We start from the raw sequence: 19,329 nt of genomic DNA on the forward strand, positions 1-19,329 counted from the left end.
ACACTCTTTCTGTAGAAAATGCAAGTGGAGATTCGGAGCGCTAAGAGGGTAATAGTGGAAAAAGGAATGTCTCCAAATATAAACTACACAGAATAATTCTGTGAAACTTCTTTCTGATCTGTGCATTCAGCTAACAGAGTTAAACCATACTTTTGATTGAGCAGATCTGAACACTCTTTCTGTAGAAAATGCAACTGGACATTTGGAGTGCTAAGAGAGTAGTAGTGGAAAAAGGAATATATTCAAATATAAACTACACAGAAGCATTCTGTGAAACTTCTTTCTGATCTGAGCATTCAGCTAACAGAGTTAAACCATACTTTTGATTGAGCAGTTTTGAAACACTCTGTCTGTAGAAAATGCAACTGGACATTCGTAGCGCTAAGTGGGTAATAGTGGAAAAAAGAATATGTTCAAATATAAACTACACAGAAGCATTGTATGAAACTTCTTTCTGTTCTGTGCATTCAACTAACAGAGTTGAACCTTACTTTTGATTGAGCCGTTCTGAAACACTCTTTCTGTAGAAACTGCAATTGGACATTCTGAGCGCTAAGAGGCCTCTATTGGGAAAAATAATATCTTCAAATAAAAACTACACAGAAGCATTGTGTGAAACTTATTTCTGATATGTTCATTAAGCTAACAGAGTTAAACCATACTTTTGATTGCGCCGTTCTGAACACTCTTTCTGTAGAAAATGCAAGTGGACATTCTGAGCGCTAAGAGGGTAATAGTGGAAAAAGGAATATATTCAAATATAAACTACACAGTATCATTCTGTGAAAATTCTTTCTGTTCTGTGCATTCAACTAACAGAGTTGAACCTTACTTTTGATTGAGCCGTTCTGAAACACTCTTTCTGCAGAAACTGCAATTGGACATGCTAAGCGCTAAGAGGCCTACATTGGGAAAAAGAATATCTTCAAATAAAAACTACACAGATGCATTCTGTGAAACTTATTTCTGATCTGTAAATTCAGTTAACAGAGATAAAACATATTTTTGATTGAGCAGTTATGAAACACTCTTTTTGTAGAAAATGCAAGTGGAGATTCGGAGCGCTAAGAGGGTAATAGTGGAAAAAGGAATGTCTTCAAATATAAACTACACAGAATCATTCGGTGAAACTTCTTTCTGATCTGTGCATTCAGCTAACAGAGTTAAACCATACTTTTGATTGAGCAGATGTGAACACTCTTTCTGTAGAAAATGCAACTGGACATTTGGAGCGCTAAGAGCGTAGTAGTGGAAAAAGTAATATATTCAAATAGAAACTACACAGAAGCATTCTGTGAAACTTCTTTCTGATCTGAGCATTCAGCTAACAGAGTTAAACCATACTTTTGATTGAGCAGTTTTGAAACAATCTGTCTGTAGAAAATGCAACTAAACATTCGTAGCGCTAAGTGGGTAATAGTGGACAAAAGAATATGTTCAAATATAAACTACACAGAAGCATTGTATGAAACTTCTTTCTGTTCTGTGCATTCAACTAACAGAGTTGAACCTTACTTTTGATTGAGCCGTTCTGAAACACTCTTTCTGTAGAAACTGCAATTGGACATTCTGAGCGCTAAGAGGCCTATATTGGGAAAAAGAATGTCTACAAATAAAAACTACACAGAAGAATTGTGTGAAACTTCTTTCTGTTCTGTTTGTTCAACTAAAATTGTTGAACATCAGTTTTGATTGAGCCGTTCTGAAACACTCTTTCTGTAGAAAATGCAAGTGGAGATTCGGAGCGCTAAGAGTGTAATAGTGGAAAAAGGAATGTCTCCAAATATAAACTACACAGAATCATTCTGTGAAACTTCTTTCTGATCTGTGCATTCAGCTAACAGAGTTAAACCATACTTTTGATTGAGCAGATCTGAACACTCTTTCTGTAGAAAATGCAACTGGACATTTGGAGCGCTAAGAGAGTAGTAGTGGAAAAAGGGATATATTCAAATATAAACTACACAGAAGCATTCTGTGAAACTTCTTTCTGATCTGAGCATTCAGCTAACAGAATTAAACCATACTTTTGATTGAGCAGTTTTGAAACACTCTGTCTGTAGAAAATGCAACTGGACATTCGTAGCGCTAAGTGGGTAATAGTGGAAAAAAGAATATGTTCAAATATAAACTACACAGAAGCATTGTATGAAACTTCTTTCTGTCCTGTGCATTCAACTAACAGAGTTGAACCTTACTTTTGATTGAGCCTTTCTGAAACACTCTTTCTGTAGAAACTGCAATTGGACATTCTGAGCGCTAAGAGGCCTCTATTGGGGAAAATAATATCTTCAAATAAAAACTACACAGAAGCATTGTGTTAAACTTATTTCTGATATGTTCATTAAGCTAACAGAGTTAAACCATACTTTTGATTGCGCAGTTCTGAACACTCTTTCTTTAGAAAATGCAAGTGGACATTCGGAGCGCTAAGTGGGTAATAGTGGAAAAAGGAATATATTCAAATATAAACTACACAGTAGCATTCTGTGAAAATTCTTTCTGTTCTGTGCATTCAACTAACAGAGTTGAACCTTACTTTTGATTGAGCCGTTCTGAAACACTCTTTCTGTAGAAACTGCAATTGGACATGCTAAGCGCTAAGAGGACTACATTGGGAAAAAGAATATCTTCAAATAAAAACTACACAGATGCATTCTGTGAAACTTATTTCTGATCTGTAAATTCAGTTAACAGAGATAAAACATATTTTTGATTGAGCAGTTATGAAACACTCTTTTTGTAGAAAATGCAAGTGGAGATTCGCAGCGCTAAGAGGGTAATAGTGGAAAAAGGAATGTCTTCAAATATAAACTACACAGAATCATTCGGTGAAACTTCTTTCTGATCTGTGCATTCAGCTAACAGAGTTAAACCATACTTTTGATTGAGCAGATGTGAACACTCTTTCTGTAGAAAATGCAACTGGACATTTGGAGCGCTAAGAGCGTAGTAGTGGAAAAAGGAATATATTCAAATAGAAACTACACAGAAGCATTCTGTGAAACTTCTTTCTGATCTGAGCATTCAGCTAACAGAGTTAAACCATACTTTTGATTGAGCAGTTTTGAAACACTCTGTCTGTAGAAAATGCAACTGGACATTCGTAGCGCTAAGTGGGTAATAGTGGAAAAAAGAATATGTTCAAATATAAACTACACAGAAGCATTGTATGAAACTTCTTTCTGTTCTGTGCATTCAACTAACAGAGTTGAACCTTACTTATGATTGAGCCGTTCTGAAACACTCTTTCTGTAGAAACTGCAATTGGACATTCTGAGCGCTAAGAGGCCTATATTGGGAAAAAAATGTCTACAAATAAAAACTACAAAGAAGAATTGTGTGAAACTTCTTTCTGTTCTGTTTGTTCAACTAAAAGAGTTGAACCTTAGTTTTGATTGAGCCGTTCTGAAACACTCTTTCTGTAGAAAATGCAAGTGGAGATTCGGAGCGCTAAGAGGGTAATAGTGGAAAAAGGAATGTCTCCAAATATAAACTACACAGAATAATTCTGTGAAACTTCTTTCTGATCTGTGCATTCAGCTAACAGAGTTAAACCATACTTTTGATTGAGCAGATCTGAACACTCTTTCTGTAGAAAATGCAACTGGACATTTGGAGCGCTAAGAGAGTAGTATTGGAAAAAGGAATATATTCAAATATAAACTACAAAGAAGCATTCTGTGAAACTTCTTTCTGATCTGAGCATTCAGCTAACAGAGTTAAACCATACTTTTGATTGAGCAGTTTTGAAACACTCTGTCTGTAGAAAATGCAACTGGACATTCGTAGCGCTAAGTGGGTAATAGTGGAAAAAAGAATATGTTCAAATATAAACTACACAGAAGCATTGTATGAAACTTCTTTCTGTTCTGTGCATTCAACTAACAGAGTTGAACCTTACATTTGGTTGAGCCTTTCTGAAACTCTCTTTCTGTAGAAACTGCAATTGGACATTCTGAGCGCTAAGAGGCCTCTATTGGGAAAAATAATATCTTCAAATAAAAACTACACAGAAGCATTGTGTGAAACTTATTTCTGATATGTTCATTAAGCTAACAGAGTTAAACCATACTTTTGATTGCGCAGTTCTGAACACTCTTTCTGTAGAAAATGCAAGTGGACATTCTGAGCGCTAAGAGGGTAATAGTGGAAAAAGGAATATATACAAATATAAACTACACAGTAGCATTCTGTGAAAATTCTTTCTGTTCTGTGCATTCAACTAACAGAGTTGAACCTTACTTTTGATTGAGCCGTTCTGAAACACTCTTTCTGCAGAAACTGCAATTGGACATGCTAAGCGCTAAGAGGCCTACATTGGGAAAAAGAATATCTTCAAATAAAAACTACACAGATGCATTCTGTGAAACTTATTTCTGATCTGTAAATTCAGTTAACAGAGATAAAACATATTTTTGATTGAGCAGTTATGAAACACCCTTTTTGTAGAAAATGCAAGTGGAGATTCGCAGCGCTAAGAGGGTAATAGTGGAAAAAGGAATGTCTTCAAATATAAACTACACAGAATCATTCGGTGAAACTTCTTTCTGATCTGTGCATTCAGCTAACAGAGTTAAACCATACTTTTGATTGAGCAGATGTGAACACTCTTTCTGTAGAAAATGCAACTGGACATTTGGAGCGCAAAGAGCGTAGTAGTGGAAAAAGGAATATATTCAAATAGAAACTACACAGAAGCATTCTGTGAAACTTCTTTCTGATCTGAGCATTCAGCTAACAGAGTTAAACCATACTTTTGATTGAGCAGTTTTGAAACACTCTGTCTGTAGAAAATGCAACTGGACATTCGTAGCGCTAAGTGGGTAATAGTGGACAAAAGAATATGTTCAAATATAAACTACACAGAAGCATTGTATGAAACTTCTTTCTGTTCTGTGCATTCAACTAACAGAGTTGAACCTTACTTTTGATTGAGCCGTTCTGAAACACTCTTTCTGTAGAAACTGCAATTGGACATTCTGAGCGCTAAGAGGCCTATATTGGGAAAAAGAATGTCTACAAATAAAAACTACACAGAAGAATTGTGTGAAACTTCTTTCTGTTCTGTTTGTTCAACTAAAAGAGTTGAACCTTAGTTTTGATTGAGCCGTTCTGAAACACTCTTTCTGTAGAAAATGCAAGTGGAGATTCGGAGCGCTAAGAGTGTAATAGTGGAAAAAGGAATGTCTCCAAATATAAACTACACAGAATCATTCTGTGAAACTTATTTCTGATCTGTGCATTCAGCTAACAGAGTTAAACCATACTTTTGATTGAGCAGATCTGAACACTCTTTCTGTAGAAAATGCAACTGGACATTTGGAGCGCTAAGAGAGTAGTAGTGGAAAAAGGAATATATTCAAATATAAACTACACAGAAGCATTCTGTGAAACTTCTTTCTGATCTGAGCATTCAGCTAACAGAGTTAAACCATACTTTTGATTGAGCAGTTTTGAAACACTCTGTCTGTAGAAAATGCAACTGGACATTCGTAGCGCTAAGTGGGTAATAGTGGAAAAAAGAATATGTTCAAATATAAACTACACAGAAGCATTGTATGAAACTTCTTTCTGTTCTGTGCATTCAACTAACAGAGTTGAACCTTACATTTGATTGAGCCTTTCTGAAACACTCTTTCTGTAGAAACTGCAATTGGACATTCTGAGCGCTAAGAGGCCTCTATTGGGAAAAATAATATCTTCAAATAAAAACTACACAGAAGCATTGTGTGAAACTTATTTCTGATATATTCATTAAGCTAACAGAGTTAAACCATACTTTTGATTGCGCAGTTCTGAACACTCTTTCTTTAGAAAATTCAAGTGTACATTCGGAGCGATAAGAGGGTAATAGTGGAAAAAGGAATATATTCAAATATAAACTACACAGTAGCATTCTGTGAAAATTCTTTCTGTTCTGAGCATTCAACTAACAGAGTTGAACCTTACTTTTGATTGAGCCGTTCTGAAACACTCTTTCTGCAGAAACTGCAATTGGACATGCTAAGCGCTAAGAGGCCTACATTGGGAAAAAGAATATCTTCAAATAAAAACTACACAGATGCATTCTGTGAAACTTATTTCTGATCTGTAAATTCAGTTAACAGAGATAAAACATATTTTTGATTGAGCAGTTATGAAACACTCTTTTTGTAGAAAATGCAAGTGGAGATTCGGAGCGCTAAGAGGGTAATAGTGGAAAAAGGAATGTCTTCAAATATAAACTACACAGAATCATTCGGTGAAACTTCTTTCTGATCTGTGCATTCAGCTAACAGAGTTAAACCATACTTTTGATTGAGCAGATGTGAACACTCTTTCTGTAGAAAATGCAACTGGACATTTGGAGCGCTAAGAGCGTAGTAGTGGAAAAAGGAATATATTCAAATATAAACTACACAGAAGCATTCTGTGAAACTTCTTTCTGATCTGAGCATTCAGCTAACAGAGTTAAACCATACTTTTGATTGAGCAGTTTTGAAACAATCTGTCTGTAGAAAATGCAACTGGACATTCGTAGCGCTAAGTGGGTAATAGTGGACAAAAGAATATGTTCAAATATAAACTACACAGAAGCATTGTATGAAACTTCTTTCTGTTCTGTGCATTCAACTAACAGAGTTGAACCTTACTTTTGATTGAGCCGTTCTGAAACACTCTTTCTGTAGAAACTGCAATTGGACATTCTGAGCGCTAAGAGGCCTATATTGGGAAAAAGAATGTCTACAAATAAAAACTACACAGAAGAATTGTGTGAAACTTCTTTCTGTTCTGTTTGTTCAACTAAAAGAGTTGAACCTTAGTTTTGATTGAGCCGTTCTGAAACACTCTTTCTGTAGAAAATGCAAGTGGAGATTCGGAGCGCTAAGAGTGTAAGAGTGGAAAAAGGAATGTCTCCAAATATAAACTACACAGAATCATTCTGTGAAACTTCTTTCTGATCTGTGCATTCAGCTAACAGAGTTAAACCATACTTTGATTGAGCAGATCTGAACACTCTTTCTGTAGAAAATGCAACTGGACATTTGGAGCGCTTAGAGAGTAGTAGTGGAAAAAGGAATATATTCAAATATAAACTACACAGAAGCATTCTGTGAAACTTCTTTCTGATCTGAGCATTCAGCTAACAGAGTTAAACCATACATTTGATTGAGCAGTTTTGAAACACTCTGTCTGTAGAAAATGCAACTGGACATTCGTAGCGCTAAGTGGGTAATAGTGGAAAAAAGAATATGTTCAAATATAAACTACACAGAAGCATTGTATGAAACTTCTTTCTGTTCTGTGCATTCAACTAACAGAGTTGAACCTTACTTTTGATTGAGCCTTTCTGAAACACTCTTTCTGTAGAAACTGCAATTGGACATTCTGAGCGCTAAGAGGCCTCTATTGGGAAAAATAATATCTTCAAATAAAAACTACACAGAAGCATTGTGTGAAACTTATTTCTGATATGTTCATTAAGCTAACAGAGTTAAACCATACTTTTGATTGCGCAGTTCTGAACACTCTTTCTTTAGAAAATGCAAGTGGACATTCGGAGCGCTAAGAGGGTAATAGTGGAAAAAGGAATATATTCAAATATAAACTACACAGTAGCATTCTGTGAAAATTCTTTCTGTTCTGTGCATTCAACTAACAGAGTTGAACCTTACTTTTGATTGAGCCGTTCTGAAACACTCTTTCTGTAGAAACTGCAATTGGACATGCTAAGCGCTAAGAGGCCTACATTGGGAAAAAGAATATCTTCAAATAAAAACTACACAGATGCATTCTGTGAAACTTATTTCTGATCTGTAAATTCAGTTAACAGAGATAAAACATATTTTTGATTGAGCAGTTATGAAACACTCTTTTTGTAGAAAATGCAAGTGGAGATTCGCAGCGCTAAGAGGGTAATAGTGGAAAAAGGAATGTCTTCAAATATAAACTACACAGAATCATTCGGTGAAACTTCTTTCTGATCTGTGCATTCAGCTAACAGAGTTAAACCATACTTTTGATTGAGCAGATGTGAACACTCTTTCTGTAGAAAATGCAACTGGACATTTGGAGCGCTAAGAGCGTAGTAGTGGAAAAAGGAATATATTCAAATAGAAACTACACAGAAGCATTCTGTGAAACTTCTTTCTGATCTGAGCATTCAGCTAACAGAGTTAAACCATACTTTTGATTGAGCAGTTTTGAAACACTCTGTCTGTAGAAAATGCAACTGGACATTCGTAGCGCTAAGTGGGTAATAGTGGACAAAAGAATATGTTCAAATATAAACTACACAGAAGCATTGTATGAAACTTCTTTCTGTTCTGTGCATTCAACTAACAGAGTTGAACCTTACTTTTGATTGAGCCGTTCTGAAACACTCTTTCTGTAGAAACTGCAATTGGACATTCTGAGCGCTAAGAGGCCTATATTGGGAAAAAGAATGTTTACAAATAAAAACTACACAGAAGAATTGTGTGAAACTTCTTTCTGTTCTGTTTGTTCAACTAAAAGAGTTGAACCTTAGTTTTGATTGAGCCGTTCTGAAACACTCTTTCTGTAGAAAATGCAAGTGGAGATTCGGAGCGCTAAGAGTGTAATAGTGGAAAAAGGAATGTCTCCAAATATAAACTACACAGAATCATTCTGTGAAACTTCTTTCTGATCTGTGCATTCAGCTAACAGAGTTAAACCATATTTTTGATTGAGCAGATCTGAACACTCTTTCTGTAGAAAATGTAACTGGACATTTGGAGCGCTAGGAGAGTAGTAGTGGAAAAAGGAATATATTCAAATATAAACTACACAGAAGCATTCTGTGAAACTTCTTTCTGATCTGAGCATTCAGCTAACAGAGTTAAACCATACTTTTGATTGAGCAGTTTTGAAACACTCTGTCTGTAGAAAATGCAACTGGACATTCGTAGCGCTAAGTGGGTAATAGTGGAAAAAAGAATATGTTCAAATATAAACTACACAGAAGCATTGTATGAAACGTCTTTCTGTTCTGTGCATTCAACTAACAGAGTTGAACCTTACTTTTGATTGAGCCTTTCTGAAACACTCTTTCTGTAGAAACTGCAATTGAACATTCTGAGCGCTAAGAGGCCTCTATTGGGAAAAATAATATCTTCAAATAAAAACTACACAGAAGCATTGTGTGAAACTTATTTCTGATATGTTCATTAAGCTAACAGAGTTAAACCATACTTTTGATTGTGCAGTTCTGAACACTCTTTCTTTAGAAAATGCAACTGTATATTCGGAGTGCTAAGAGGGTAATAGTGGAAAAAGGAATATATTCAAATATAAACTACACAGTAGCATTCTGTGAAAATTCTTTCTGTTCTGTGCATTCAACTAACAGATTTGAACCTTACTTTTGATTGAGCCGTTCTGAAACACTCTTTCTGCAGAAACTGCAATTGGACATGCTAAGCGCTAAGAGGCCTACATTGGGAAAAAGAATATCTTCAAATAAAAACTACACAGATGCATTCTGTGAAACTTATTTCTGATCTGTAAATTCAGTTAACAGAGATAAAACATATTTTTGATTGAGCAGTTATGAAACACTCTTTTTGTAGAAAATGCAAGTGGAGATTCGGAGCGCTAAGGGGGTAATAGTGGAAAAAGGAATGTCTTCAAATATAAACTACACAGAATCATTCGGTGAAACTTCTTCCTGATCTGTGCATTCAGCTAACAGAGTTAAACCATACTTTTGATTGAGCAGATCTGAACACTCTTTCTGTGGAAAATGCAACTGGACATTTGGAGCGCTAAAAGCGTATTAGTGGAAAAAGGAATATATTCAAATATAAACTACACAGAAGCATTCTGTGAAACTTCTTTCTGATCTGAGCATTCAGCTAACAGAGTTAAACCATACTTTTGATTGAGCAGTTTTGAAACACTCTGTCTGTAGAAAATGCAACTGGACATTCGTAGCGCTAAGTGGGTAATAGTGGAAAAAAGAATATGTTCAAATATAAACTACACAGAAGCATTGTATGAAACTTCTTTCTGTTCTGTGCATTCAACTAACAGAGTTGAACCTTACTTTTGATTGAGCCGTTCTGAAACACACTTTCTGTAGAAACTGCAATTGGACATTCTGAGCGCTAAGAGGCCTATATTGGGAAAAAGAATGTCTACAAATAAAAACTACACAGAAGAATTGTGTGAAACTTCTTTCTGTTCTGTTTGTTCAACTAAAAGAGTTGAACCTTAGTTTTGATTGAGCCGTTCTGAAACACTCTTTCTGTAGAAAATGCAAGTGGAGATTCGGAGCGCTAAGTGTGTAATAGTGGAAAAAGGAATGTCTCCAAATATAAACTACACAGAATCATTCTGTGAAACTTCTTTCTGATCTGTGCATTCAGCTAACAGAGTTAAACCATACTTTTGATTGAGCAGATCTGAACACTCTTTCTGTAGAAAATGCAACTGGACATTTGGAGCGCTAAGAGAGTACTAGTGGAAAAAGGAATATATTCAAATATAAACTACACAGAAGCATTCTGTGAAACTTCTTTCTGATCTGAGCATTCAGCTAACAGAGTTAAACCATACTTTTGATTGAGCAGTTTTGAAACACTCTGTCTGTAGAAAATGCAACTGGACATTCGTAGCGCTAAGTGGGTAATAGTGGAAAAAAGAATATGTTCAAATATAAACTACACAGAAGCATTGTATGAAACTTCTTTCTGTTCTGTGCATTCAACTAACAGAGTTGAACCTTACTTTTGATTGAGCCTTTCTGAAACACTCTTTCTGTAGAAACTGCAATTGGACATTCTGAGCGCTAAGAGGCCTCTATTGGGAAAAATAATATCTTCAAATAAAAATTACACAGAAGCATTGTGTGAAACTTATTTCTGATATGTTCATTAAGCTAACAGAGTTAAACCATACTTTTGATTGCGCAGTTCTGAACACTCTTTCTTTAGAAAATGCAAGTGGACATTCGGAGCGCTAAGAGGGTAATAGTGGAAAAAGGAATATATTCAAATATAAACTACACAGTAGCATTCTGTGAAAATTCTTTCTGTTCTGTGCATTCAACTAACAGAGTTGAACCTTACCTTCGATTGAGCCGTTCTGAAACACTCTTTCTGTAGAAACTGCAATTGGACATGCTAAGCGCTAAGAGGCCTACATTGGGAAAAAGAATATCTTCAAATAAAAACTACACAGATGCATTCTGTGAAACTTATTTCTGATCTGTAAATTCAGTTAACAGAGATAAAACATATTTTTGATTGAGCAGTTATGAAACACTCTTTTTGTAGAAAATGCAAGTGGAGATTCGCAGCGCCAAGAGGGTAATAGTGGAAAAAGGAATGTCTTCAAATATAAACTACACAGAATCATTCGGTGAAACATCTTTCTGATCTGTGCATTCAGCTAACAGAGTTAAAGCATACTTTTGATTGAGCAGATGTGAACACTCTTTCTGTAGAAAATGCAACTGGACATTTGGAGCGCTAAGAGCGTAGTAGTGGAAAAAGGAATATATTCAAATAGAAACTACACAGAAGCATTCTGTGAAACTTCTTTCTGATCTGAGCATTCAGCTAACAGAGTTAAACCATACTTTTGATTGAGCAGTTTTGAAACACTCTGTCTGTAGAAAATGCAACTGGACATTCGTAGCGCTAAGTGGGTAATAGTGGACAAAAGAATATGTTCAAATATAAACTACACAGCAGCATTGTATGAAACTTCTTTCTGTTCTGTGCATTCAACTAACAGAGTTGAACCTTACTTTTGATTGAGCCGTTCTGAAACACTCTTTCTGTAGAAACTGCAATTGGACATTCTGAGCGCTAAGAGGCCTATATTGGGAAAAAGAATGTCTACAAATAAAAACTACACAGAAGAATTGTGTGAAACATCTTTCTGTTCTGTTTGTTCAACTAAAAGAGTTGAACCTTAGTTTTGATTGAGCCGTTCTGAAACACTCTTTCTGTAGAAAATGCAAGTGGAGATTCAGAGCGCTAAGAGTGTAATAGTGGAAAAAGGAATATCTCCAAATATAAACTACACAGAATCATTCTGTGAAACTTCTTTCTGATCTGTGCATTCAGCTAACAGAGTTAAACCATACTTTTGATTGAGCAGATCTGAACACTCTTTCTGTAGAAAATGCAACTGGACATTTGGAGCGCTAAGAGAGTAGTAGTGGAAAAAGGAATATATTCAAATATAAACTACACAGAAGCATTCTGTGAAACTTCTTTCTGATCTGAGCATTCAGCTAACAGAGTTAAACCATACTTTTGATTGAGCAGTTTTGAAACACTCTGTCTGTAGAAAATGCAACTGGACATTCGTAGCGCTAAGTGGGTAATAGTGGAAAAAAGAATATGTTCAAATATAAACTACACAGAAGCATTGTATGAAACTTCTTTCTGTTCTGTGCATTCAACTAACAGAGTTGAACCTTACTTTTGATTGAGCCTTTCTGAAACACTCTTTCTGTAGAAACTGCAATTGGACATTCTGAGCGCTAAGAGGCCTCTATTGGGAAAAATAATATCTTCAAATAAAAACTACACAGAAGCATTGTGTGAAACTTATTTCTGATATGTTCATTAAGCTAACAGAGTTAAACCATACTTTTGATTGCGCAGTTCTGAACACTCTTTCTTTAGAAAATGCAAGTGGACATTCGGAGCGCTAAGAGGGTAATAGTGGAAAAAGGAATATATTCAAATATAAACTACACAGTAGCATTCTGTGAAAATTCTTTCTGTTCTGTGCATTCAACTAACAGAGTTGAACCTTACTTTTGATTGAGCCGTTCTGAAACACCCTTTCTGTAGAAACTGCAATTGGACATGCTAAGCGCTAAGAGGCCTACATTGGGAAAAAGAATATCTTCAAAAAAAACTACACAGATGCATTCTGTGAAACTTATTTCTGATCTGTAAATTCAGTTAACAGAGATAAAACATATTTTTGATTGAGCAGTTATGAAACACTCTTTTTGTAGAAAATGCAAGTGGAGATTCGCAGCGCTAAGAGGGTAATAGTGGAAAAAGGAATGTCTTCAAATATAAACTACACAGAATCATTCGGTGAAACTTCTTTCTGATCTGTGCATTCAGATAACAGAGTTAAACCATACTTTTGATTGAGCAGATGTGAACACTCTTTCTGTAGAAAATGCAACTGGACATTTGGAGCGCTAAGAGCGTAGTAGTGGAAAAAGGAATATATTCAAATAGAAACTACACAGAAGCATTCTGTGAAACTTCTTTCTGATCTGAGCATTCAGCTAACAGTGTTAAACCATACTTTTGATTGAGCAGTTTTGAAACACTCTGTCTGTAGAAAATGCAACTGGACATTCGTAGCGCTAAGTGGGTAATAGTGGACAAAAGAATATGTTCAAATATAAACTACACAGAAGCATTGTATGAAACTTCTTTCTGTTCTGTGCATTCAACTAACAGAGTTGAACCTTACTTTTGATTGAGCCGTTCTGAAACACTCTTTCTGTAGAAACTGCAATTGGACATTCTGAGCGCTAAGAGGCCTATATTGGGAAAAAGAATGTCTACAAATAAAAACTACACAGAAGAATTGTGTGAAACTTCTTTCTGTTCTGTTTGTTCAACTAAAAGAGTTGAACCTTAGTTTTGATTGAGCCGTTCTGAAACACTCTTTCTGTAGAAAATGCAAGTGGAGATTCGGAGCGCTAAGAGTGTAATAGTGGAAAAAGGAATGTCTCCAAATATAAACTACACAGAATCATTCTGTGAAACTTCTTTCTGATCTGTGCATTCAGCTAACAGAGTTAAACCATACTTTTGATTGAGCAGATCTGAACACTCTTTCTGTAGAAAATGTAACTGGACATTTGGAGCGCTAAGAGAGTAGTAGTGGAAAAAGGAATATATTCAAATATAAACTACACAGAAGCATTCTGTGAAACTTCTTTCTGATCTGAGCATTCAGCTAACAGAGTTAAACCATACTTTTGATTGAGCAGATCTGAACACTCTTTCTGTAGAAAATGTAACTGGACATTTGGAGCGCTAAGAGAGTAGTAGTGGAAAAAGGAATATATTCAAATATAAACTACACAGAAGCATTCTGTGAAACTTCTTTCTGATCTGAGCATTCAGCTAACAGAGTTAAACCATACTTTTGATTGAGCAGTTTTGAAACACTCTGTCTGTAGAAAATGCAACTGGACATTCGTCGCGCTAAGTGGGTAATAGTGGAAAAAAGAATATGTTCAAATATAAACTACACAGAAGCATTGTATGAAACGTCTTTCTGTTCTGTGCATTCAACTAACAGAGTTGAACCTTACTTTTGATTGAGCCTTTCTGAAACACTCTTTCTGTAGAAACTGCATTTGAACATTCTGAGCGCTAAGAGGCCTCTATTGGGAAAAATAATATCTTCAAAAAAAACTACACAGAAGCATTGTGTGAAACTTATTTCTGATATGTTCATTAAGCTAACAGAGTTAAACCATACTTTTGATTGCGCAGTTCTGAACACTCTTTCTTTAGAAAATGCAAGTGTATATTCGGAGAGCTAAGAGGGTAATAGTGGAAAAAGGAATATATTCAAATGTAAACTACACAGTAGCATTCTGTGAAAATTCTTTCTGTTCTGTGCATTCAACTAACAGATTTGAAACTTACTTTTGATTGAGCCGTTCTGAAACACTCTTTCTGCAGAAACTGCAATTGGACATGCTAAGCGCTAAGAGGCCTACATTGGGAAAAAGAATATCTTCAAATAAAAACTACACAGATGCATTCTGTGAAACTTATTTCTGATCTGTAAATTCAGTTAACAGAGATAAAACATATTTTTGATTGAGCAGTTATGAAACACTCTTTTTGTAGAAAATGCAAGTGGAGATTCGCAGCGCTAAGAGGGTAATAGTGGAAAAAGGAATGTCTTCAAATATAAACTACACAGAATCATTCGGTGAAACTTCTTTCTGATCTGTGCATTCAGCTAACAGAGTTAAAGCATACTTTTGATTGAGCAGATGTGAACACTCTTTCTGTAGAAAATGCAACTGGACATTTGGAGCGCTAAGAGCGTAGTAGTGGAAAAAGGAATATATTCAAATAGAAACTACACAGAAGCATTCTGTGAAACTTCTTTCTGATCTGAGCATTCAGCTAACAGAGTTAAACCATACTTTTGACTGAGCAGTTTTGAAACACTCTGTCTGTAGAAAATGCAACTGGACATTCGTAGCGCTAAGTGGGTAATAGTGGACAAAAGAATATGTTCAAATATAAACTACACAGAAGCATTGTATGAAACTTCTTTCTGTTCTGTGCATTCAACTAACAGAGTTGAACCTTACTTTTGATTGAGCCGTTCTGAAACACTCTTTCTGTAGAAACTGCAATTGGACATTCTGAGCGCTAAGAGGCCTATATTGGGAAAAAGAATGTCTACAAATAAAAACTACACAGAAGAATTGTGTGAAACTTCTTTCTGTTCTGTTTGTTCAACTAAAAGAGTTGAACCTTAGTTTTGATTGAGCCGTTCTGAAACACTCTTTCTGTAGAAAATGCAAGTGGAGATTCGGAGCGCTAAGAGTGTAATAGTGGAAAAAGGAATGTCTCCAAATATAAACTACACAGAATCATTCTGTGAAACTTCTTTCTGATCTGTGCATTCAGCTAACAGAGTTAAACCATACTTTTGATTGAGCAGATCTGAACACTCTTTCTGTAGAAAATGCAACTGGACATTTGGAGCGCTAAGAGAGTAGTAGTGGAAAAAGGAATATATTCAAATATAAACTACACAGAAGCATTCTGTGAAACTTCTTTCTGATCTGAGCATTCAGCTAACAGAGTTAAACCATACTTTTCATTGAGCAGTTTTGAAACACTCTGTCTGTAGAAAATGCAACTGGACATTCGTAGCGCTAAGTGGGTAATAGTGGAAAAAAGAATATGTTCAAATATAAACTACACAGAAGCATTGTATGAAACTTCTTTCTGTTCTGTGCATTCAACTAACAGAGTTGAACCTTACTTTGATTGAGCCTTTCTGAAACACTCTTTCTGTAGAAACTGCAATTGGACATTCTGAGCGCTAAGAGGCCTCTATTGGGAAAAATAATATCTTCAAATAAAAACTACACAGAAGCATTGTGTGAAACTTATTTCTGATATGTTCATTAAGCTAACAGAGTTAAACCATACTTTTGATTGCGCAGTTCTGAACACTCTTTCTTTAGAAAATGCAAGTGGACATTCGGAGCGCTAAGAGGGTAATAGTGGAAAAAGGAATATATTCAAATATAAACTACACAGTAGCATTCTGTGAAAATTCTTTCTGTTCTGTGCATTCAACTAACAGAGTTGAACCTTACTTTTGATTGAGCCGTTCTGAAACACCCTTTCTGTAGAAACTGCAATTGGACATGCTAAGCGCTAAGAGGCCTACATTGGGAAAAAGAATATCTTCAAATAAAAACTACACAGATGCATTCTGTGAAACTTATTTCTGATCTGTAAATTCAGTTAACAGAGATAAAACATATTTTTGATTGAGCAGTTATGAAACACTCTTTTTGTAGAAAATGCAAGTGGAGATTCGCAGCGCTAAGAGGGTAATAGTGGAAAAAGGAATGTCTTCAAATATAAACTACACAGAATCATTCGGTGAAACTTCTTTCTGATCTGTGCATTCAGCTAACAGAGTTAAACCATACTTTTGATTGAGCAGATGTGAACACTCTTTCTGTAGAAAATGCAACTGGACATTTGGAGCGCTAAGAGCGTAGTAGTGGAAAAAGGAATATATTCAAATAGAAACTACACAGAAGCATTCTGTGAAACTTCTTTCTGATCTGAGCATTCAGCTAACAGAGTTAAACCATACTTTTGATTGAGCAGTTTTGAAACACTCTGTCTGTAGAAAATGCAACTGGACATTCGTAGCGCTAAGTGGGTAATAGTGGACAAAAGAATATGTTCAAATATATACTACACAGAAGCATTGTATGAAACTTCTTTCTGTTCTGTGCATTCAACTAACAGAGTTGAACCTTACTTTTGATTGAGCCGTTCTGAAACACTCTTTCTGTAGAAACTGCAATTGGACATTCTGAGCGCTAAGAGGCCTATATTGGGAAAAAGAATGTCTACAAATAAAAACTACACAGAAGAATTGTGTGAAACTTCTTTCTGTTCTGTTTGTTCAACTAAAAGAGTTGAACCTTAGTTTTGATTGAGCCGTTCTGAAACACCCTTTCTGTAGAAAATGCAAGTGGAGATTCGGAGCGCTAAGAGTGTAATAGTGGAAAAAGGAATGTCTCCAAATATAAACTACACAGAATCATTCTGTGAAACTTCTTTCTGATCTGTGCATTCAGCTAACAGAGTTAAACCATACTTTTGATTGAGCAGATCTGAACACTCTTTCTGTAGAAAATGTAACTGGACATTTGGAGCGCTAAGAGAGTAGTAGTGGAAAAAGGAATATATTCAAATATAAACTACACAGAAGCATTCTGTGAAACTTCTTTCTGATCTGAGCATTCAGCTAACAGAGTTAAACCATACTTTTGATTGAGCAGTTTTGAAACACTCTGTCTGTAGAAAATGCAACTGGACATTCGTAGCGCTAAGTGGGTAATAGTGGAAAAAAGAATATGTTCAAATATAAACTACACAGAAGCATTGTATGAAACGTCTTTCTGTTCTGTGCATTCAACTAACAGAGTTGAACCTTACTTTTGATTGAGCCTTTCTGAAACACTCTTTCTGTAGAAACTGCATTTGAACATTCTGAGCGCTAAGAGGCCTCTATTGGGAAAAATAATATCTTCAAATAAAAACTACACAGAAGCATTGTGTGAAACTTATTTCTGATATGTTCATTAAGCTAACAGAGTTAAAGCATACTTTTGATTGCGCAGTTCTGAACACTCTTTCTTTAGAAAATGCAAGTGTATATTCGGAGCGCTAAGAGGGTAATAGTGGAAAAAGGAATATATTCAAATATAAACTACACAGTAGCATTCTGTGAAAATTCTTTCTGTTCTGTGCATTCAACCAACAGATTTGAACCTTACTTTTGATTGAGCCGTTCTGAAACACTCTTTCTGCAGAAACTGCAATTGGACATGCTAAGCGCTAAGAGGCCTACATTGGGAAAAAGAATATCTTCAAATAAAAACTACACAGATGCATTCTGTGAAACTTATTTCTGATCTGAGCATTCAGCTAACAGAGTTAAACCATACTTTTGATTGAGCAGTTTTGAAACTCTCTGTCTGTAGAAAATGCAACTGGACATTCTTAGCGCTAAGTGGGTAATAGTGGAAAAAAGAATATGTTCAAATATAAACTACACAGAAGCATTGTATGAAACTTCTTTCTGTTCTGTGCATTCAACTAACAGAGTTGAACCTTACTTTTGATTGAGCCGTTCTGAAACACTCTTTCTGTAGAAACTGCAATTGGACATTCTGAGCGCTAGGAGGCCTATATTGGGAAAAAGAATGTCTACAAATAAAAACTAAACAGAAGAATTGTGTGAAACTTCTTTCTGTTCTGTTTGTTCAACTAAAAGAGTTGAACCTTAGTTTTGATTGAGCCGTTCTGAAACACTCTTTCTGTAGAAAATGCAAGTGGAGATTCGGAGCGCTAAGAGGGTAATAGTGGAAAAAGGAATATATTCAAATATAAACTACACAGTAGCATTCTGTGAAAATTCTTTCTGTTCTGTGCATTCAACTAACAGAGTTGAACCTTACTTCTGATTGAGCAGATATGAACACTCTTTCTGTTGAAAATGCAACTGGACATTTGGAGCGCTAAGAGCGTAGTAGTGGAAAAAGGAATATATTCAAATATAAACAACACAGAAGCATTCTGTGAAACTTCTTTCTGATCTGAGCATTCAGCTAACAGAGTTAAACCATACTTTTGATTGAGCAGTTTTGAAACACTCTGTCTGTAGAAAATGCAACTGGACATTCGTAGCGCTAATTGGGTAATAGTGGAAAAAAGAATATGTTCAAATATAAACTACACAGAACCATTGTATGAAACTTCTTTCTGTTCTGTGCATTCAACTAACAGAGTTGAACCTTACTTTTGATTGAGCCGTTCTGAAACACTCTTTCTGTAGAAACTGCAATTGGACATTCTGAGCGCTAAGAGGCCTATATTGGGAAAAAGAATGTCTACAAATAAAAACTACACAGAAGAATTGTGTGAAACTTCTTTCTGTTCTGTTTGTTCAACTAAAAGAATTGAACCTTAGTTTTGATTGAGCCGTTCTGAAACACTCTTTCTGTAGAAAATGCAAGCGGAGATTCGGAGCGCTAAG

This window comes from Symphalangus syndactylus, chromosome 3 (genome assembly GCF_028878055.3).
Source record: "Symphalangus syndactylus isolate Jambi chromosome 3, NHGRI_mSymSyn1-v2.1_pri, whole genome shotgun sequence".
Classification (NCBI taxonomy): domain Eukaryota; kingdom Metazoa; phylum Chordata; class Mammalia; order Primates; family Hylobatidae; genus Symphalangus; species Symphalangus syndactylus.